At 37.7% G+C, this 23,519-nt stretch overlaps 1 long non-coding RNA gene across 1 annotated transcript in view; it reads right to left on the reverse strand.

Annotated features, from left to right (window-relative positions):
* Positions 1 to 232: 232 nt before the first annotated feature.
* The window catches only part of LOC102019556, an 83,552-nt gene continuing 60,265 nt past the window's right edge, over positions 233 to 23,519 (reverse strand). The window contains exons 3-5 of the long non-coding RNA XR_259174.2: positions 14,392 to 14,492; positions 5,155 to 5,378; positions 233 to 636 (exon numbers count right to left, since the gene is read on the reverse strand). This is a non-coding gene — a long non-coding RNA (uncharacterized LOC102019556). The remainder of the gene's footprint in view (positions 637 to 5,154; positions 5,379 to 14,391; positions 14,493 to 23,519) is intronic.

A 23,519-nucleotide genomic window follows, 5' to 3' on the forward strand; every position in this document is an offset into this window, starting at 1 on the left:
TTTATGATTAAAAAGGGCTGATTGCTAATAAAATTCAATGATTATGACATGATTTCCCCAACCATACTTAAAGTAACAACAAGGTTACCCAAACTGAATATTTTCAGAAATTCAGACACCAGAAGGCATTTCTAGATGTCCCAGCTGCAAAAGCTCTAAACTATAACTATCATATTCATTTCAACAGAACGGTAAAGCAAAAGCACTTATTGCTGGTGACATTCCAGGGAACGGTTAAAATTGCTTTATGGCCTTTGGTAATGAAAGCAGACAGCAGTGTAACAATACGTAATAAGGTGAGTTTAGTTTTATGTCCCCAGAACAATGTCCTTTACCCTTATGGTTCAATTCTTTAAACTGTTTCAGTTTTAAGTAATTACAAATGAGAGCTGGAAAGTGACAGATATAACCTGTGCAGCAAATGGACTTTGTTGTAGCGTGGTAGTATTCCCCCATGTACTATTACCTTTGACTTCAAGGGATTCAGTGTAAGTGAGGATGTCACGTGAAACAAATGCCCCCTGACTTACATCGAGTTCATAAGGATCTTCTCCAAGCAAGACCAGCTTCAAGCCTGTGGCTGGAGGCACCTCCCAAATGATAGTGTATAAAACACTGGAGCTGCATTTGGTGCTGCTGGAAGATAAAAATGTATTTTGTTCTGATCGTTCCATTCATATTTGAAAATTAATATCAACATAAATATGAGTACATGAAATCCATGGCTTTACAGCTATTGTTTCTTAAGATGTTTTAAAATATATTTTTAAAAAGGCAAAATGATCCCATAAAAGCCATGGTTTTATGGATATTATTACTTAAAATGATTTTTAATTTTGAAAAAGTCCATACTAAGAAAACTATTAAATAAATAATAGCATAAGTGGTAAGTGGCAGTGGGGAACATTTCATGTTGGTATATGAAAGACTATGTGTCCCAGTTAATCTCAGTTGTCAACTTGACTGGATTGTGAGGCTTCTGGAGGGCTGAATGGAACACGAGACTTCTGTACACAGGAGTGGATTAGGACATTGAGGTTCACAGCTCAATGTTCTGTTAGGAGTGGGGGACCAGTTGGACAGGGGTCACTGGGGTCATGCCCTTGGAGGGCACATCTCCTGTTCATTCCTTACACTGTGCTTTCCAGCCACTAGGGAGGAGGCAGCTTTGCTCTGCAATACACTTCTGCCATGTTTCTGCCTTGGAGCCAGCTGGCCATGGACTAAAACCTCTGACAGCATGGGGCAAGTTAAACCTTTTTTCCTGTAAATTGTGGGTGTTGAGTATTTTGGCTCTGCAGTGGGAAAGCTTACCAGTATTCTGTGGAAACCAGCCTCCAAGATGGCATTGGAGGCCCTCCACTCCTTCTACTCATGCCTTTCCATAGTCCCTCTCACAAGGAATAAAACTGACATGCCACCAATGAGATGTTGCACAAATAAAAGAGTGTGACTCCCAAAATGAGGCATGAATCCCCTTTGCTACTTTTGACCATTTGTTTTGTGGGTATAAACTACTACGGCATGAAAAGCAGCCTTGTAGAGAGGTCACACAGCTCAGAAGGAACTGCATCCTCCTGTTATGGCACTGTGAGTGAGCTGACATTTTGACTGCAACCACATAGGGTAGTCTCAGCCACAAGCATCCAGCTAAGCATTCTCAAAAATTTCTGACCCACAGAACCCCTGTGAAATACATGTTTATTGTTGTTTGAAGTTACTACAGCTGGGATATTTAAGTAGCAGTAAAAACACTAGGAACAGAAAAGTAATACCATGACCAAGACTCAGAAACAATGCCTGAAAATCCCATTTAGCACTGATCATATAAATCTTTGGTTTATTTCGCCTCCATTTTCCCGAAGTTTCATTTTCAAAAGGGCTGAATTGAGATCTAACAGGAAGGTGTATCTGTCACTTCTGCTTTTTGCTGAGGCTGCATGCAGGTCTCCTTATGCAGCAAAGTATTTATTATCACCTATTCCTTGTGACACTGAGAGGGGGAGATTTTGATGAAACCAACAGCTCTGTAGCCAAGAGAAATCCAGTATACCCCAAGAACAGACAGGTCTTATAAAAGTGATTTAAAGACCTAGATTCTAAATTTTACTCAAATTGCTCTTTCTATTGTTGTCTTTCTGTTTTCAGAAAGGATCTCAAAGCAGCTGCTATCTCTCAGCTCTATCTTGAAGGGCAACTTTATAGTTTTCCTGGTCCCTAGCTGAGTGTGCTGTGAATTCAGAGGAACTGTTAGTTGTTATTATTTAATATCTCTCCTTTAAAAACTTCAAAATGGATTTATCTTCTTTTCATTTTAAAAATCAACTTGGCTTTCTATTCATGAGCAAGGGATATCTTTCCATTTTCTGATATACTCTTCAATCTCCTTTTTCAGAGTACTGTAATTTTCAGTATATAGATTCTTTACTCCCTTTGTTAGATTGATCCCTAAGTATTTCATTTTTTGGATGCTATTGTGAAGGCTATGATTTCCCTAATTTCTTCTCAGTGAGTTTATTGTTTGTGTACAGGAATGCTATTGATTTTTTAATATTGACTTTGTATTCAGCTAAGCTACTGAATTTGGTTATTAAATCTAGAAGTCTTTTGGTGGAGTTTTTGGGGTCTTCTACGTAGAGTGTCATGTCATCTGCAAATAATGATAATTTGACTTCTTCTTTTCCTATCGTTATTCCTTTTATTTCTCTCTTTTGTCTAATTGCTCTGGCTAATGTTTCCAGCATTATATTGAATAGGAGTACTGACAGTGAACATCCATGTCTTGTTTCTGATTTTAGAGTGAAAGCTTTCAGCTTTTGTCCATTTAGTATGATGTTGGTTGTTGGTTTATCATAGATGCCTTCTATCAGAGTCAGGTAAAGACCATCTATGCCAATTTTCTGTAGGGTTATTTTTTTAATCATGAATGAGTGTTGTACTTTGTCAAAAGCTTTTCTGGCTTTTGGGGGAATACTTTTTAATTAGATATATTAATGGGGTACAATTTGATGTTTCAGATGAGATCAGGCACGTTCAGGGTGGTATGGCCATAGACAATTCGATGTTTCAATACATATATACATTATACATTGATCACATCAGGCTACTTACCCTATGCAGCACCTCATGCATTTATCATTGCTTTATTGTCAGAGAATTTAAAAACTTTTCTTCCAGCTATCTTGAAATACACAATGACTTCTTGTTAACTGAAGCCACACAATCATGTAGTAGAACATCAGAGCTCCTTTATTCCCTCTAACTGTAACTATAACCTGCCAACCACTCTCTTGTGCGTGCTCTCCTATTCTGTTCCCTCCTGGGCTTCTACTAATCACTGTTCTACTCAGCTCCACCCTCAGGCACAACTTTATAGTTTTCTACAGTACCAATTGTTTTTAAGAATTTGCATGAGTAAGGTTATACAGTTTTCATCCGTTTGTGTCTGATTTATTTCACTCAACATAATCTCCTTCAGGTTGTTCATGTTATTTCAACTGAGAGGACTTTACTCTTTTTATGACCAAATAATATCCCTTTGTATAGACGTGCCTTTTTTGCCTATTCGTTTGTTGTTAGGCGTTTCAGTTGATTCCAAGTCTTGGTTCTTATGAATAGCGCTACAATAAATGTGAGAGTACAGATAATCCTTTGATGTACCCTTTCCATTTTACTTTCTCTATAGCTACAGGAGAGAGATCGCTGAATCATACACTTGTTCTATTCTTAATTTTTTGAGGAACCTCTTCACTCCTTCCCATTCACAGTCCCACCAACATTGTGTAAGAGTTCCTTTTTCTCTACATCCTTGCCACCTTTGTCTTTTTCATCGCATCCGTTCTCATCGAGGTAAGATGATATCATATTGTGCGATTTGTAGTTTTCCGGTCAGACAGTGACATTGGGCATGTTTTCAATGTATCTATTGGCAGTTTGTACATCTTCTTTTAACAAATCTCTATGAAGTTCCTTTGTCCATTTAAAATTGTATTTATTTTCCTGCCATTGAGCTAATTAATTGCCTCATGTATTGGGAGTATTAACCCCTTGCCAGAAGGGCAGTTTACAAGTATTTTCTGTCATTCTGCATCTTTTCACTCTGCTGATTGTTTTTGTGGCTGTGCAGGATTTTAGTCTGATGAAATCCCACTTGTCTATTTTTGCTAAAACAACAACTTTCTTCTCTCCCCTCATGGCAGCAGACATAGTTTGCTGTATGAGGTTCCTTGGTAACACTATTGCAGCTTCCCACCCTCACTCAGAAGACTCAGGAAGATGTCTTTGTTGCTGTTTACCTCTCAGGTCAGGAAGCTAAGAACGAGTGGGAAGCGTGTAGCGAAAGGGTAAGCAGAATTCAATTCATTTTCAATACTGACTCAAATACTCTCACCCACCTTTTTGTTTTTATTTCCCAACTCGTTTTTCACCATCAGTGGAAGTTTCTTATTAGTTTCGGATATGCACGCTGAGAATCTGATCCCCCCTGTGTCAGCATTTCCGCAATTGCTCCTGCCACTGGCTACTCCCAGATGATTGCTAAAATTACATACCCTGGGATTTAACTACAGACTAGACCACAGTGTTTTTTAATCTTCTCTAAAATTCCTTTCAAATAACTAAGGAGCTAATCATCCCTAGCCCTAGTTTTCTTTGTCTTTAGTTCAGGCCTTTGCCGAAACCTCTCCTTCTGCAGAACAGAGCCTCCTTTGCTTTTACAATTTTCAGACTACCGTTGTTGGTGAATAGGAACCCAGCTTGTGTGGGTCCACATCCCCATAGAAGAAACTCCATGAACTAGGCTCCTGAGTCACCTGTAGGGTCCTCTAGCCCCTCAGCATATTAGCCACACAGAAATGCTAGTAGAGACCTAACACCTCATGCTATCACTTGTTGATGGTTGCTCAGGAATCATATTTACTAGTGTCCACCTCACAAGCAATCCAGAAGAAAGAACCCAGTTCTTGGTAGGGATGGATGTAAATGAACTCCACCAGGAGCTGACTAGTAGTTCTGGTTCTAACTCTCTAAGCACAGTGTGGGAGAGCCTCCTCCCTCCTCAGCTGGCCTCATTCCATCTGTAAGGTAAACGACACAGAACATTTCCAGCTCTGTCAGCTTCAAGCCTGTGTAACCATGGGGGCAGCTCATACTTACACCTTTCCGCGGCACGCATTCTCCCTGTGACACTTGGTGCTCCATTCCTCCTCCTCGCTGGCTATTATGTTCATTGTCGTCTCCTTGACTGCCCCGTTGCTTTATCTCCCCACTTCATCCATTCCTCATCCTTTCTCTCTAAACCTTCCACTTGAGAAATAGAGTGTAGGAGATCTACTACTTCTTGATGTAAAGTATGCTTCTCTAGCTTCTTCAAAGCAGTCCTTCCAAGAAAGGAAACATACAGACATTCTTTATCAGTATACTATTGTCTTCTAGAGGTCTCTGTCTCTTTATTATTTTGTTATTTGTTACATTTAGGTTTTCCCACTGAGATCTACTCCCCGTGAAAGCAGCCAATTGTGTGCCTCGTTCCCTGCTTCACCTAGACTTCTAGGCCTTTTTGGACAAAATAATAACTGTGGTTGTTTGTGTCAATTTATATGCTCAATATGCTAAATTAATTGAACCAAAGCCTCAAGGAAATCTACTTTTGAGGGAAGCATGCCTCAAAGACATCAGAATTATTTAGCAACAGCAATAGTTCAGAAAATACTTAATGCAGCCATAGTAAATTGTCCCCAATGTGAGATGAGGCAGAAAATCAAAAAGAAAGAAAAAATTTCTCGACAAGAGTGTCTAGTAAACCTCAAAATAGTTTGCAGCTGTGTGGCATGTGGTATGACTGGATAAATAAACCTAAGAAGCACATTTGGGTTGGAGAATTCTGGCTATAATTGTCCTTTACATCTCTTTCTCTGGTTAGATACAAGGTAAAAATTTTAGGGGCTTTATTCATAATGGCTATGTCATCTTAGGTTATAGAAATTCCTTATTAATTCAGTTGCACAAATACAGGTTTTGTGTATCCAAAGTTGATATTTAAAAAAATAGGAGCTATGTCTGAAAAAGAAATACATGGGAGAGACTACAAATGAAATTTTAAAAAAACTAAAATTCATCACTTCAGGGCTAGTTATCTGTAATTTTGTTTTATGGAAATTAAGGATTTCTCAATTTCAGCAATTAAATTGTGCCTCTGTAGTCAACTGATATTTTCAAACTGCATTGCTTACTTATGAATCAAAAAGTCTTCTGAGGCATTTATGCAAGAAAACACAAATCTAAATTAGTAAGATTGATAAAAGCTCAATGATTTGTGCTTCTTTTATATAAACCTAAAATTTTCAAGTATGACTCACTGACAAATTCTATTTCAATGAAGTTTTGACTTGCTATATAGAAAGAATTATCCCAAAATACTTAATTGGTGTGAAAAATCTGTCATAAATTATGACATTTTTCTAAGTATAATACTAATGAATTAGTATTTCCATTTTATAGCTAAAATTCTACTTTGGAAAATATTGTAATAGAATATTAGAGATGAATTCTAATTTTTTAAAATTATTACTTTGTTGTTTAACTGAATAAAATTGGTTGGTCAAAATGTTTTTTGATGAATGTGAAGGGAATTTGAGGGTGAATAAGTACGACCTGAAAAACTAATTAATATTTATGGAAGTCACTTATATTTACTAGTAATAAAATAAATCTTAACTTACACTGTACAGTACTAAGGGGCTGTTAGTTTTTCACTCAGAAGATGAAGCAATAATAATAATGTCATTATTAGAACTAGTAAAAGTAAGGGTAGTAGAATACCAATATAATTCCTTAAGATGAAGTGAGCACTGTAATAAACACTTTATATGTTATTTCATTGAAAATTCAAAATAAACCCGAGAAGATAAACTGCAACTCTCTAAAAGAGGGAACTGAAACAACAAGCGATTAATTTGCTGAAGATAATATGACTAGGAGGTAGGAGGATGAACTAGCAATTAAGAACAGATTTGCTCCCTCTAGAGCCTGGGCCACTCTTGGCGAATTTGTTCTACTTGATCGAGATCTGTGAACTTCTCCCATGTATCTTCCTGGTGTGTAAGACAGTGTGGCACCATGTATGCCCTGCAAAGAGCGCACCAGGGAAGAGAGACTAGTTAGTATTCCTGTATAGACACCACTTTAAGTGGCCTGTAAATGGCTGTAGGGAATTGAAAGAGGGACCCAAGTAAAAACAAAGCTATTTGTGGGACAAAGAAGTTGGAAATAATGATGGAAAATATCTATATTCTCTAAAGTCGTTGCGGTCCTACCTCAACAAGACCCATGCCATCATTCTCTTCTTTGCTTTCAAATAATATTTACTGTCTGTTTTGTCTCTTTTGTGTATTTTGTTATACATCATCTTGTGTAGCTTTTTAAATGTTTAAGAACATCTGCCGAGTAAGCTAGGGTGCTTGAGGGAGAATCTGTCTTATCTTTCCTTCTATTATCCTACTATTTTCTCAGTGCTTCACTTATCACCCACTACAAAGGAAGTTTGAATCACTGTAGTGATAAAATACTAAGAGTAGTGGTGGTTGGGAATGGCTTTGTAAGGAAGATCATAGCAGTGTTCACAAGCTAGATGATTTTCCTTTTATGCATACAATTGAAGCACCAAAGCCCAAACTTTTGTGAGCTAAGGCCCAGGCCTAAGAGAGAAGGCTCTCTCACAGATGATTGGAGAGGTGGTTAGGAAGGAACTATTTACAGTAGTGTGGGAGAGTTAGTACCTACAAGAAATGGTGAAATATCCTGGGGCAGAAACTATAAACAGCCTTTACCACCCCAAGGGCTGCACAGGCCAAAGCATGGTGTATGATCTGTATCTAGATGTCCCTCCAACCTCATGTGCTCACAGGTGGGGATTTTGGGAGTGACTGGGTCTTGGGTTTGTGATGATGTATTAGTTCACTGATTGGTTTAGCATAGTTCTGAGCATGGGAGATGGATTTACTAAAGAGGGAAAGCCCACCCTGGGTGTGGGTGGCAGCAACCAAGAGACTTGTAGCCTGGATGGGGTATAAAGGAATGGAAGGAAGGCTTGAGGCCTTCTGCCTACCCTGGCATGGACTGTTTCTCCTCTGCCATGCCCCTCTGCCTTGTCACTCTGCCTTGGAACCAGCCGACTATGGAATGAAACCTCTATAAACTGTGAGCCAAATAAATCTCTTTCCTTTAATTTGTGATTCTTGGGTATTTTGTCCCAGCAATAAGAAAGTAACTAAGATACATGGCAACACTACAGTCAGATGAGGCCTACATAGGAAACATGGACTAAAAAAATAGTGCTGATTGTAAGTAAAGTACCTACCTCTAAAACTCACCAGTGGTGGTGGCAGGGCCAAAAATAAACACCTAAAAACAAAATCGGCCTCCCAGAGTGCAGAGATTACAGGTGTGTGCCACCATGCCCAGCTCGGGGAACACAGCCCTAACTTTGCCCTTTGTTATGGTTTGTGTCTGGATGTCCCCTCAAAGCCTCACACAGCCATGGGCAGGCTTCTAGAGTTTATGATTGATTCATGGTCCAATGCTGGGATTATGGGTGTAAGTGCTACACAGGGCAGGTAGTTTGCATACAATGTAAGGGAGGCAAAGAGGCTGCTCGCCTTGTTCTCTTCTGGCTTTTGCTGTCTTCTGCCACCATGAACTATGTAGTTCTCTGCCATGTGCCACTCTGCCTTGGAGCCAGCCCAGTATGGACTGAAACCTCCACAAACCTTGAGCTAAATAAACCTTTCCTTCCTTAATTCTGGGCATCAGGTATTTTGTCTCAGCAATGAGAGAACCATAACCAAGACACCCTTGAAGTCACAGCACAGTCTCCTACAATCATCACCAAGTACATAGACTCATAGCACAATATGGAGAGCATCCTGGGAGATTTCCAGAGTGCACTGTGAGCCAGGGGAGGGCCAGCTTCTGGCCTCTCCACCTGGGTGTGCCACGCCCTTTACCCAGAAGGGACTCACTCTCTGTTCCCAGCTCAGCACCCTCTGCCCAGTCCCAGTCCTGCGGGAACACAGCCCAGACCTTATTTCCCCTTGAACAATCGCCTGCGAACACTCAGTGGCTCTTCTCCGGGGATTTCTGTGTCACTGCAGCCGCACTGTTGTAACCCTCCTGGCTCTGTCACTGTGACATTTTCAGTGTGACTTCTGTCCTTGTTGAAAAGGAAAAGCTGGGTGAACTTAAAAAATAATTGTTCTACACTCATGCCAACTATCAGATTTTTAAAGTGAAGATGAAGTGAAATAAATGAAATAATGAATAAAATTGAGTCAACTGTAAAAAAAAAAAAAAAAGAAGAAAGAAACCCATAAATTCCCTCATGGCTGCCTGTTAGCCTCTTTCTCTCCTGTGTACTTGGTCTTTTTCTCTGCACAAAGCCAACTGGGAGGAGAGGTGAGAGAGCGGATGATTCCATCCATAGAAGCTGGCTTGCTGGTGCACAGGTTTGTGGACTAGAACAAGGATCAGCTGTGGAAAGACAGATGGAGGGTAACCAGTGCAAGATGCCTCCCTATTTTGTATGGAGATTACTATTTGTAAAAAGTGTTGTTACATTTTACTGTTTCTTTCTGAATAATATACAGATGATCCCCAGATATGGAATAATTTATTACCTATCACTACCTAATTATTATACAATTATATAATTTTCCCATATGTTATTTTATATTTTTCTTAAAATCACCTCATCTTAATCCACTGATTTTATATTTAAATTGCTATATTTAAAACACTTATCTAAAAATAGTGAAAAATAGGTCTTACTCAATTTAATGCATGATTATTAATGTTGGCTTTTTCTTCCTATGGAGGTCTATATATAATTGAGCCACATTTGATATGTTCTTGTTCAGGACTTTGTTTTTTTGATGCTTCATTTCTCCAAACCATAATGTTATAGTAGTTAAATTATTTATAATGTTTAGGAAAGTACATTAAACATTTTCAAGAAGAGCCCTATTTGTGAGAAATGCAGATATGTGATAGTACACCCCTTGCTCATAGGCAAAGTGATTAACACTCTTTGGTCCACATACTAGCAGGAAACCACAGCAGCCTTGACAGAGAGGCAAAGACACCCCCTCTCTTACAAATGCAAAAATAAACTCTTGAAATGTTCCAGAGGTCCCAGGCTCCTTGACTTGCTTTTTATTTTTTAGCACCCCTTAGTCACAGGCTCAGCCATGTTTAAACACTAATACCCTATTTCAGTGTGCATGTAATTATGCTATGCCCTCCCAAATTTACATTTTCCATTTTAATTAGCATGTCAGAAAAGTCAACTATTTGTAGCCTTATGGACTACCATGTCATTAAATTTATATATATATATATATATATATATATATATAAATTCATAAAATCATAGGAGTATAACGATAGCTAGTATATTACATGTTGTTATCTTTAAAGTAGTTGCTCAGGGTACAAGATATGGGCATAAAGATTTCTCCTACCAAAATTAGTACAAACCTTCCCTTTTAATGAGCTAAGAGACACTAATAGTATAACTGACCTGCATTTTTTCCCTTTGCCCTACTGACCTTTCCCCTTTTACCCAATCTAGTTCCTTTTTCCTGTTGAACAATTTCTTCTCATTTCACAATATCTATCGTACATTTTATATTGCATTTACTCTTTTAGTTTCTCACACAAAGGAGACAATATGATGTCTACATGTGTGAGTCTGATTTATTTCACTTATGAGCACGATCTCTAGTTGCATCCATTTACCTATAAAAGTCTCAAGTTTATCTTTCTTTATGGATGAGTAGTACTCTACTGTATAAAAATACCACATTTTTTATTTTTTATTTTTTATTTTAAAGAGAGTAATACATGAGAAACAAACAAACAAAAAAGTTGAACAGTAGCAGCATACCAGTATCATGAACATAAACAAATCAAATCAAGAACATTCAAAGTGATGCGAGTCTCAAGACAAATTAATACAAATCAACAGTGGTTGTTACATTGCACATCGTGTCACATCTTTTTTATCCATTCCTCAGTTGATGGACAGTTGGTTCGTATCCATGATTTAGCTGTTACAAAGTGTGGTCATGTAAACATGGGTGCACATAAATTGCTGTGGTATGATGTTTTAAATTCTTCTGGGAAAATACCCAGCAGGGAAATAGCTGGGTGGAACAGGGCCTCTAATCTTAGTGTTTTGAGGAACCTCCACGCTGATTTCAACAGTGGTTGGACTAGTCTGCACTAGTACCAACAGTGGAGAAGGCTTTAAATTTGTCTTTCATTGTAATAGCAGATTGTGGTTTGTTTCTAGATGTTCCCCCAAAGCCTAAGGCACATAGATGGGGCTTTGAGGAGGAGGTTGGGTCATAGGGATGTGATACTCTTCCACTGATAAGTGATAGCTAATCTTCATGACTAATCTACTGATGAGTTTATGGCTAAATGTGATGTCAGGAGGTGAAGCCTGGATGAAGGAGGTGGGTCAGTGGGGACATGATAACTGTCTTATCTCCAGACTATACTGGAAGGGTATGTCTCCCTCCCTCCTCCTTTGATCTTTCCCTCCTACTTCCGACCACCCTGCCATGAGCTCTCTTTCCTCTTCCATACCCCTCTGCCATGCTGGTTTCCTTTGGAGCCAGCCAACTATGGACTGCAACTCCTACAAATTGTGAGCTCTTTTACATTGTGGGTGTCAGGTATGTTGTCCCAGCAATGAGAAAGCAACTAAGATACCCATAGAAAGCCATTGTTTGGGTTGGAGAAGATTGAGGGTGGAGAAAATGTAGAGAGAAAACAAATTCAATGGTTCCATTTTGACCAGTTGAAACAAAGAGGCCTGTTCCACCTCCTAGCTGGTAATTTAGTTTGGAGTTGGCAGAGAGGCCTGGCCTGCCGATATAAATAAGGGAGTTGTTTTTTGATGGTATAGAAAGTCAGGCGCCTGATGAGATTCCCAGGGAGAGAGCAGAGTTAAGCAAATGGCTCTTCACAATAAGATGTTTTCACAGACAGGAAGCTTTCTATATATTACAATGTATTTATAAGCTACATTAGTTAAAACAATATGATACTAAGGTGCAGTGGAGATCAATGATGAAAAGCTCAGAAAGAGACACAAGTCTATGTGGGCCTGAATATGGATAACTGTCTCATTTCCAGACTATACTGCCAGTATAGATCATTTAACAGAGCACAAGGGACACACCATCCCTTCTCCATTTTCTTTCAATATTGTTATTTTAAAATAATGTTATTTTGACTATTTTAACAAATAATGTTGTGTCTTAGTTATTTTTCTCATTGCTGAGACAAAATACCCAACAACCAAAGTTAAAGGAAGAAAGGTTTATTTAGCTCACAGTTTGTGGAGGTTTCAGTCCATAATCAGCTGGCTCCAGGGCAGGGTGGCACATGGCTGAGGAGCAGCAGTTCACAGAGGCAGAAGACAGCAGAAGCAACAAGCCAGAAAGAGCCAAGGCTCTTTATGTCCCTCCTACTGTATGCACCCCAGGGTGGGTATAGCACTCACACCCTTAATCCCAGCATTGTACTGTGAATCAATCACACACTGTAGATTCAGCTGCCTCTGTAAAGCCACCCCCTAGACCACCTAACACTTTGTGGAGCGGGGACCTCTAGACACAAACCATACAAGTGGAAAAGCTAAACACTTAGGAAAATGTTAGGTTTTACCTTTAATTTATAGGGAATTTATTTTGACATAGTCTATAAATAAACTATCATACAAATAACAGAAGTTTTATAATTGTGGGATGAGGAAGGTATTTATAAGCATAGAATATATATAAGATAGGAATGGTTTTAAGAAGTTTATAAAGAGTAAATAATATAATAAAACAGTAAGAAAAGACACACAGGGAAAACATTGCAAGCAAAACTGAAAAAGCATGGAGAGTCTGGATGACTCCTTAAAAGAAGAGCAGTTATCTTTATTTTGGCTAAACCTGGCCCTATTTCTAAGTATTGATATGTACAGAGCTGGCTAGGATTTCTCCTTATCCCTTCAATTGGCTTTAAGCAATGTAAATTGGTCCAGCCAAGGTGCTGATGTGTAGTCTTTGAAGCAAGGTGACAGGGCAGTGTTTCTCTACCCCTGTAGCTCTCAAAACACATGTGTGAGCTGGGGTGAGATGAAAAGCCAGTGCTCAGCACTGTCAGTTGGGATCAAGCCTCGAGATAAGAGGCTATGACTTTCCAGGGCATAGAAGATCACATACCAGAACTAAAGCACAACCCCAAAACATTAGATACTGCCTGGATGTGTCATGCAGATTACTCTTTCTGCATATCCTTCTCTCTGCATATTGCAAAGGTGAGTTCAAGCCTCCTACCCAGCCCACTTCACAGCATTCACTTACTTCCCACCGCTGTCACAGTCGTTCACCCTCAAGCCACTCCTTTTTTCACAAGTTAATAAAACACAGGTTCAACCTTGGGTCAAGGCCTTTGTTCCCATTAGCCATCATCCTAGCTGAACTTACAACCCCTTGGCTCCCCATAACTACCAATATGCTTTAATGTCTTTATTTTCGCCATGGTTGTACTGGAAGTGGTAGACTGGAATTAACTCACTAGAATTCCAGTAACTTTCCCATGGGATTACAAATACAAACTTCCTGGACCTCAACGAGGATGAAGAAGGGCTGTCTATAAAAAGGCATAATTTTCTTAATATGTGAGAGTGTTTTATGAACGACTAATAAATATTCACAGAAACATGGAAGACTAGTCCAAAATATTACGAAAAAAACATAAATGATAAACAATGTATAAAGCAGTGTTTGGTTGTTTAATTATAAAACAAACTAAAACAATAGCAAAACACTTTTTTTATCATTAAGTATGCAGAGATATACCTTAAATTTTACACTGCTGATGGACCGAGCCTTGGTGATACACATCAGAAGATCTGTGCTGGCTAAGGTGGGTAGTGTTTTCCAAACAAGGCAGCAGTAACATAGTCCATGTCATGTATATTTCTTACCATGTGACATCATCTCTTCTCCATCAAGAGGGGGATTTATGTCCCCTCCTCTTGAACCTGAGTGACCTTTGTCATTGCTCCCACTAAAAAAATGTGGCAGAGATGATACTGTGTGACTTCAAAGGCTAGGCCATAATGTGCAGTAAAGTTACTCCTTCCTTTCTCTTTCCCTGTCTCTGTCCCCTTCTTCCTCCCCTCTCTCTCCCCTCTCCCCAACCCTCTTTTCCTCTTCTCCCTCCTCCCCTCACCACACTTTTGCAGCCTATTCACTCTCTTGTGCAGAAGCCAGGCTCCGAGCTGACAGTACCCACCAACCACGACATATACAAAAGGGTAATCAAGCTTACCGGTGATTCCAGCCCACTGACTTCCAGTCTTCAGTTACTATTCAAATATCAGAGCAGAGGAAATCCACTCCTGAGGTGTCTGAAATCCTTACCCATAAAAACTACAGGAGATAAAAAAAAAGAAGATGATTATCGTTGTTTCAAGCCATTCAGATTTTGTGTGACTTTTTAATGGAGCAATAGATAACTAATGCAATGACTTTCAATACCATATATTGAAAGCCTTAGTAAAGGGTTATGTATTTATTAATTTATCTTGAGGAAGCAACTAGGCAAATGCAGAATATGCATGTATAGGAAAGCGTGCTATAACTTCCAATAATAAGCAAGATAAAATCAAATATTGGGAACTGCTTAAATTGTGATGTATCCACACAATGGCCTATTATTTAATTATTAAAAATATACAGTCAATCTGTAGTTGGCATGGAGAGTGTTTCCATTTATATAATTGGGTAAAATGTCAAATTTTTAAAATTTTACATGCAGAATCTCATTCTTTTTGGCAATCTTTTTTATCTAGACACACAATAGCCTTGAAAAATTATGCATCAAAATTATAAGATGGAAAGCATTCATAATTAAGTAAGATAAGCTATTTCTGTCTTAAGAGTTATAAAAATATAAACAAAAGCACTCGTGACATTTCATTTAAGTATCATACATCCTGTGAGATTGTATGTGGGCACTTTTGTTTTAAGGAAGTGAGGTACTTGTGTCAAAGTTTAAAAAATGGCAAAATGGTGCCTTTGTTTTTCAATTCTTCTTACATCACTTTTCTTGTTCCTGGTAAAACTAGCACGTGCTCTCCTTACTCTTGAAGAAAGGATACAGTGATGGTAATAATAATTTTTTAATGAAAATGTGTCTAGATACTACCCTGAAAATGAATGTGTCCTATTATCATACATTGAAAAAGCCCTGGGTCATATGTTAACACATGGAAAAAAATCTCAGAAACTTTAAAATGCTTGCCCAACATCATTTAAAGATCATTTGAGAACAAAACTTGATATATCAGCTCCAAAACTTATGATCTTTGTGCTGGATAAGGAAGCATAAAAAAGCATTTAAAATTTCTATTGTACTGTAATAGATACTAGGTACAAATTATGTAGTCATTTATACTGACTTTTTAATACATTCCACTTACTTCAACAAACTAATAAAATAGTAATAAGAAAGAGCATATTCCATTCCTTATTAGTATGGGGCCAGTCCAAAGGATAATTTTGAAATCAGTAAAGTTTCTCTTCAGCAGTCACTCACATGACCCTTGTCCTTCAAATTTCATTACCTAGACATATGGCCAGGTGTCTTTTTTCCCCCATAGAAAGGTTGAATCTGACCATAAGAGCTGTTCAGTTAAAGTACACTGTCTGGCAATTCTATCTCATCAGCTCAGAAATAATTAAAATTTTTAATAAGTATAATTTAAATTATAGTGTTCAATTTTTCATTATATTGTTTCAGGAGGCAGCATAAAAAATAAGTCAATGAGATGTTTTATAACCTGGTGATGTCTTGCAAAAACATTTTCTAACTTTACGAATGGCTGCAGAGAGGGGTGTTTTGGACTAGAAAAAGGCTGAAGGAATTAGCAGTTAAATTTCACAGTTCCACAAAGAGGAGGAAACTAAAGCTCAGAGAATACCACTGCCCAAAGATCAAATACTAAAAAGCAAGCAAGCCAGAGTTAGCAATCAGATTTCCTAAACCCTTGTCTACTTTTTTGTCTGCTACGTTCCATTGCAGGATAATGCCACAATTGCCCAGATAGGCCAAAGAAAATGGCCACTTTCATTCCTCCAGGATAGGTGTCCACTGTCTATAGAATGCTCGAAACAGAGTCATTTCTGGATTCTATTTAATTAACAAGACAGTTCTAAATGTGGACTAAGGATATGCCTCATGCTCTATAGATTGCATCCAGAGCCATTGCTTAAATAATTGAGTGGTTATGGCAATCTTCCTAAATCATTACAAATTATTAAGCAGCATGTGGTACAATTGGGACCAGGAAGGCTCAGGTGTAATAAATGATTGTCCTCAGAGAGAGCCATTTCTTCATAATAGACAAGTAATTCATTAGGGAAATACAAGAAGCTTCAACTGTAGTAATTAAGCATATTGAAAAATGTTATATATGTATAATCTTTTGCTTCCTGTAGGAATTAAAACTGAAAGCAAAGATCAATTTCCCAATAAGCTATCAAAAGGATGTAAAAGACTTGTTCATTGACTTATGCATATTTGCATAAAATAGTAATTATTTTACATGAAAAATTTCTAATTTTTATTTTAAAATGTTAATTTAATTTAGATTTTAATACTTGCATGAAACAAAAAAGGAGCAAATTGGAAAAAGTCAAAGTAAGACAGTAGTAGGTGATTATTGATTGGTATTTTAGAGAAATGGTAGAAAATAAAAATTTTAAAATCCAGACAATTTAGAAGACAGAAGAATTTTTAAAAGAACAGAATATCGAGAATAATCCTGTAGTTATTCTACCAAAAGTAAAACCAAATACTAGAACTTCTTGAATGTAAGTCGATCTTCTTCTTGAGTTTCTCAGAAACCTTGTTCAGGGCTTTAATAAATCTGAGGACACCCTCTCTTTCCTTTCTTTTTCTTGGAGCACACATATTTATCATCTTTCAGTTTTTAGATTAGTTTTTTCAGTTTTTAGATTAGTTTCACACATTTATCATCTTTCAGTTTTTAGATGTAACTTTTGAATCTTTTTCTTTCTGCTACATATTGATTAATTTTATAACATTGTTTTCTGGTTAACCACTACAGGTATACATGGATAGATGCAAAATTTAAGCTGCCAATTTAATTATCATTTTAGCCTTTTTCTTTATTAGTGAGCAAATTTCATTTGAAAGCATTTTTTATAACATTTATTGGGTCAGAAATCATTGAATGATACAGTGCAATTTAATTGGACCCCCTAATGGATAACAATTTAAGCTCCTTCTTTAGAAAGGATGAGTTAAAGGCTTGCATGACCATGTTTTAAAAAAACAAATTTCTTACATCTGTGACTCATGATTTGGCATTCAATTTAACGTAAAACTAATGCTTAAAATGGAATAACATAACTCTTATACAAAAATAAAATAACATGAAAAATGTATATGTTTTTCTTTGTGGAGTGTTATTGATTACTAATTTAATCCCTTCATTTGTTCATCATGCTTTTACTATAGATATATTCATATTTTCTACTTCTTTTCTCCAAATACAGAATGACAATAAAGAGAAATTATTTTTAAAGAGCCAAATAAACATTCTGAAGTTGAAAAGTACAATAACTGAAATGAAAATATTACTAAAGCTCAACCAACAGCAGATTTGAGTTGGTGAAAGAACTTAAAAATGGGAGATAAGCAGCATAAATGTCACCATTAAAAAGGGTGGAATAAAAATTAACATTACTCATTGACCTGTGAAACACCAAATTTACCAAAATATGCCCACATATGTCCTAGTCAGATAGGAGAAAGGGACAGAAAGAATATATAAAGAAAAAATAACAGAATATCTACCCAATCTAATTAAAAACATTAATGTGTACATCCAAGGAACTCAAAATTCTCCAAGTAGGAGAAACTCAAAAAGATACACACCTCAACATATCAAAATCTAATTTCAAACGACAAAGACAAAGAAGCATTCTTCAGAAGAGCAAGAGAGATGAGACTTGTGTAAGGAATTCTCTAAACAGCGGTGGCGAAATTTTTAGAGACCTAGTGCCCAAACTGTAATCCAAAACCCACTTATTTATTGCAAAGTACTAACACTGCAGTTAAACACGAATACTGAGGTTTTAGCTTAGAAAAAATCAACTCATACATGAATAAATTTTATCTTAAAACCACAATAACAAAGCTTTCAATGATACAACTTTTTATTGAAAGGTAGAAATTTGCATTTGGTATGCTTTTGCACAATTAATGTGACTTTTGCTATTGTGTGCACGCTGATCATTTGTCAAACCCTGGCTGCAACAACATAGCTCACGTGAACGGAGAGGGCTCTGTGTGCCTGCTGTGGCGTCTGTGCCATGGGTTCCCCGTCACTGCTCTATAAGATTAATCGCCAATTTTCTTCGGAAGCTGTATAGGCCAGAGGATAGAGAGATGGTGTATTCAAACTAGGAAAATGGAGATGACTACCAAGAATTCTGTATTCGGGAAAACTTCTCTTCCACGTAAGATATCATATCCATACTTTCCTTTTGTTCTGTACACATAGTTTAATTTAGCTTATATCTCTAGTGTAAATTTAAATTTAGTTTAAGTGACATAACATAAAACATACATTTATGACATGCTATGTGATATTTTGATACATGTATACACTGGATAATGTTTTGATCAGATTAGACATATTTAGCTCCTCAAATATTTGTCATCTCATGGTGGGAAATATTTAAAACAACTGACTTAAAGATTTTGTCTATCTATGCCAATATTTGGGCTTTTTAAGAGGAATTTGCTATCATTTAAATGTTTTGTAATTTTTTGTGGAAAGTTGCCACGTTAAATAGTGCAACGTAGGAACTCTATAAGTGTAAATCTCCTCCTTCCCCAGTGTTTGTTTGCTGTTGTTTGTTGAGTGAATTTTCATACTTAATTCTGTATTTTGTTTCTTGTGTAGTTACGAAAATTTCTGCTCAGTTAGGTTAGTGGTCAGTTAATAACTGCTCAAAGATCTTCCTCAATGGCTTGAACCAAGGAGTCTCCTAACCTTTGCCAAGGGGCTGTCTGTGCATATTGAAAAATGCCTTTGTCGCTGCCATGGGCAGGTGAGAATGCCGAGCCCACATCCTTGCTTGTGCGGAGCCTGAAGATCAAGCAGAGGTGAGAGGTTGGGGAATTTGGAGGGCTTTCCTGAAGATACATGAGCATGGCTGTTGAGGTTAGCAGGGATATGTTGGAGTTTATCAATCCTCTATGGAAATTTCATCTTCCAAATTTTCTTTTTAAGCTTTTGAATTAACCTATTCTTTGCCCCAACTGTTAGCCACACCTCAAGCAGTCATGATGCTGACAAATCTCTCTAATTGTGTTTTACGAAACCCAGAGAAATGGCTTTTCTCTCCTAGGCATGGTGGCACGTGCTTGCAACCCCAGCACACTGTGGGGCTGAAGTAGGAGATCAAAAATTCAAGCCCAGTCTGGTCAGTTCTGTGAGACCCTGTCTTAAAACAAAAAATAAAAATGGGCAGGAGGTGTAGCTTAGTGTGAAGAACCTGGGTTCAATCCTCCAAGTAACATCGAAAAGACAGGGAGAAGGGCTTTTCTCACTAGTGGAGCTATACATCAGGAAGTCAGGTCAAATAAAGAACGCTTACGGGAAGGAAGGATATTTTAGAGAACCAGTTGACTCCTTCTCTGAGAGTGGGATTTTGAAGGAGCTCAGGCATGCTCTCCCCCAGCACTGGCTGTCATACCGCTTTTCACATTGTCATAGGCTTTAATTTTCAAGATTCTGAGTGAGGAGTGAAAGAGCAAGTTAAACTGAATAAACATTCCCCAGATTGCTAGAAGCCTTTGCTTAATTTCCAGTTTTCAAAAAGTTCATTCTGTGTTTTGCCAGCTTTGTCATTGCTGTCATGGCAAAGAGAATTTTCAGAGATCCTTATTCTGCTATTTTTGCTAAGGTCACCAGATGAATACTTCCAAAGAGAAAAAAAGACATAAGGAATGAAAAGGGGTTTGAGGAAGGAAAACTAGGAAGGAAAACAAATGAGAGCTTCCAAGGAGTTTGTAGTTGAATGAATGTCAATTCTCTCTACAAAAATTCTAATTGCTTCTTAATTCCAGGGCACCGGTAGAATTTCAGAGCCTGAATACTCTAGTTTATTTTAACTTTGCAACTTCTTTGCTGGCTATTTCTTCAGGTGTGGCTCCTTTGCAGTTAGGCCACAGCTGGTGCACGTCTCTACCTCCCTACACCACCTTCCCTCCATACCCATGCGGCAGCTTCCTGCCTCAGCACAAGGGGCCGGCTGGGGACAACGCTGATGCCATCAACCCTGGGAGCAAGGAATAAGCCATGGCCTGAGGAATTATCTCAACAGGGCCAGAGCCGAGCCACATTATTCTGTCCACGTTTGAGGTGCTGATTTCCTATCCAAAGATGCTTTTACCCCCTTATGAGGATGACAGGATAAAGAATTGTTCCCAGTTTGTTTCTTCTGCATGGATCAGACTGGCCCATAGAACTGCAGGGAAGTGTAGACCTGAGAAGAAAGTTAAATGTGGTTCAGAGTTTCTGTATCATTGCTGAAAGTGAGCTTTGTACCATGTGCAAATCAAAACACCTTCCTATTAATTTTCTGATCCATACAGTAATAATATGTGTCTGCTAACTCTACAAAACAAATCATATTAACCCTTATCATTCTGAGTAATTTTTTTAAACTCAAATTCCCTCACTTAAAAAGAAATTATTCCCTTTCCAATAAAGGAAGAGTGCCAAAATCTGGGTATTTCAATGTTTTTATTACAGTTTCAGTACTCAACCTATTATTCCTACTGCAGTGGATTTACTCAGGAACTATCAAACTGTCTTAGATTGATCCTTAATCTTCATCATGTAGGTGACCATATTTTACTAAGTGGCCTTGGAGAGGATTTTCTTTAACCTATTTTTAAAGTTGAATAAATATTCATTCAGTTGATAATAGGAAGTTTCTCTCATTTCACTGTGGAAGTAAGACATTTATATGGATACAACTGTAGTCTATAACATTTATTCAGTACTTTGTAAGATTATTAAAGTAATGTTTTCTTCAAAAATAATGGTAAAAAAAAAATCAAAATGAATGGAAATAAATTTCTACTTTCAAACTTTACCCAAGAATTCACTTTGAAGAAAGTATGAAAATTTGATTATTTCATTACCAGGGTAACATCATGATAATAAGAAGTCAACAATTTCTAAACATGCTTCAATGTGTCTGAAGAAATTCATGTGCTGTGACATAGTATTAGATCTTACTTTCCACAGTTAACACAAAATATTCATAAATGCATTTTTCCTTTTCCCTTGAAAAATAGAAAATTGTTGGAGGCAATATGTTAATTTAATTGCATTTTATCTTGTGTCTGATTAATCTTGCATACACAAAAAGGGAAGCATTTGGGATTACTTTTTATGCTAAATTGATAATAACTCTAAAAAAATCACTGGTATTATTTGAATATGAATTTTAATCTCTTGATTGAAAAAGACATTAAAACAGCTCTTCAGCAATTTAATAATTTAGGAAACCAAATATCATATTGGTTCGGAGCATTGTGTATGCTTGTAAAATACTCTTGACAAAATGAATATTTTGGGGGGCCTGTGAAGTATTAACACTTTTCCCTCAATTATTACCAGTACTTAAAGTGTGTGTGTGTGTGTGTGTGTGTGTGTGTGTGTGTGTGGCACTGGGTGTTATGGCTTAGTCTAGATGTTCCCCTAAAGCTTCATATAGTGATAGAAGGGGCTTTTCAGTGGTGCATGGATCTAGAATGTGTAGTGCAGGCATCAAGGGTGTGTGATTACTAAATCAGTCCACGGATTGGTTTGGTGTAGATCTGGCTAGGATTATGGGTATAAGTGCTACACATACCCTAGGGCAGGTACCCTACATAAAAACAAAGGACAGAAAAAGGGCTAATGTCCTCTTGCCTTCCTGCGTGACATGGACTATTTCTTCTCTGTGATGCCCCTCCGCCGTGTCACCCTGTCTTGGAGCCAGCCAACTATGGACTGAAACTTCTACACACTGAGCCAAATAAACCTTTCCTCCTCTAACTTTGGGTGTCAAGTATTTTGTCTTAGCAATGAGAGAAAAGTAACTAAGGCAGTGGGGATTGAACTCAGGGCCTTGTTCATACTGAGCTACATTCTGCATTTCTTTTCTTCTTTTTTTTTTTTTAAGTCCAGTTCTCTAAGTTGCTAAATTGCCCAGGCTGGGCTCCAATTTTCCCAGCCTCAGCTTCCCCGTGCCAGGATTACAAGCATGTGCTACCATATCCATCTTTTAAAGCACTTTTGAATGCATGTTTCGGCCACCTTTCATGAATTTGGTGCAATTGTACAAAGTGTCTCCTGAACTAAACTAACCAGTGTCTTTCCCGAAAAAGAATTATGAATAGCTGTCAACTGGAATGCAACTTAACCAATTACAATAAATGATTAAGATTTTTTAGAACAAATCATTTTGAACAGGAAAGCATTATTTTCACACACAATAGCGCTAATTCTGTGTGCTCCATATTCAAAGTGAGCTGAAAGACAAGTGTTCCCTCAGAGAGCACGCCAGCCCAAATATCAGTAGATGGTTTGACCATGTGACATCCCCAGAGGCATGCTGAGCCCGGGGCTCTGCTCCATGTGCAGCTCACCAAAAGGCCAGATGTTGCTACTATAGTGTTCCAAAGCTTGGCATCTGGGGTCTTGGCCAGCCCAGGAGATAGCCTTGGGTCCTGTGTCTATTGCTAAAATGGGAAGTGAAAGAAGCTACACAGCAGAGGGTCTAAATGATTCTGAATAGATAAACAGGAAAGGAAAGTAATTCAAAGTATACTAGCTTTTGGTAAATTACTAGTTGTCTACATGGATTAAACATATAGATAATGTCAAATGGTTACAAAGCTTGGGATAATAATTTCCCACTGATCTTAAGCACGTCCTAAGTTAACTCTGTCAGTTGGTGGAATTATTTCCCAGTATTAGAGAGGGCATAGCCCAGGCTTCAGGCGCACATGACAGCGGAAGGGAGGGGCCGCTGCCTTCCTTGCAGATTTCACAGTGTCAGAGTGTTTTGGGCTCTTCATCCCATTTCTGTGAAGTTAACACTTGAAATAAGGAAGTAGTGAGAGTACTGTTGCAATATAAAACTAATATGATTTATGGATCTGCATTTGTAGAAGTATTACAGTTTTTGGAGTTAAGAGGCTTAGTAGATTGATAGCAGATCCTAAAAGTAACACAGTAGTAACAAGAACCTTGAAAAGTCGTACTTTTAAACTCAATAATCCTACTTCTTAGGAACCTGTCCAAAGAAATGAATCGATTATCAACCAAGTTTTTTTTTTTTTTTTTTTTTTTTTTTTTT

Source organism: Chinchilla lanigera, unplaced genomic scaffold (assembly GCF_000276665.1).
Source record: "Chinchilla lanigera isolate Chin_1 unplaced genomic scaffold, ChiLan1.0 scaffold00002, whole genome shotgun sequence".
Taxonomy (NCBI): domain Eukaryota; kingdom Metazoa; phylum Chordata; class Mammalia; order Rodentia; family Chinchillidae; genus Chinchilla; species Chinchilla lanigera.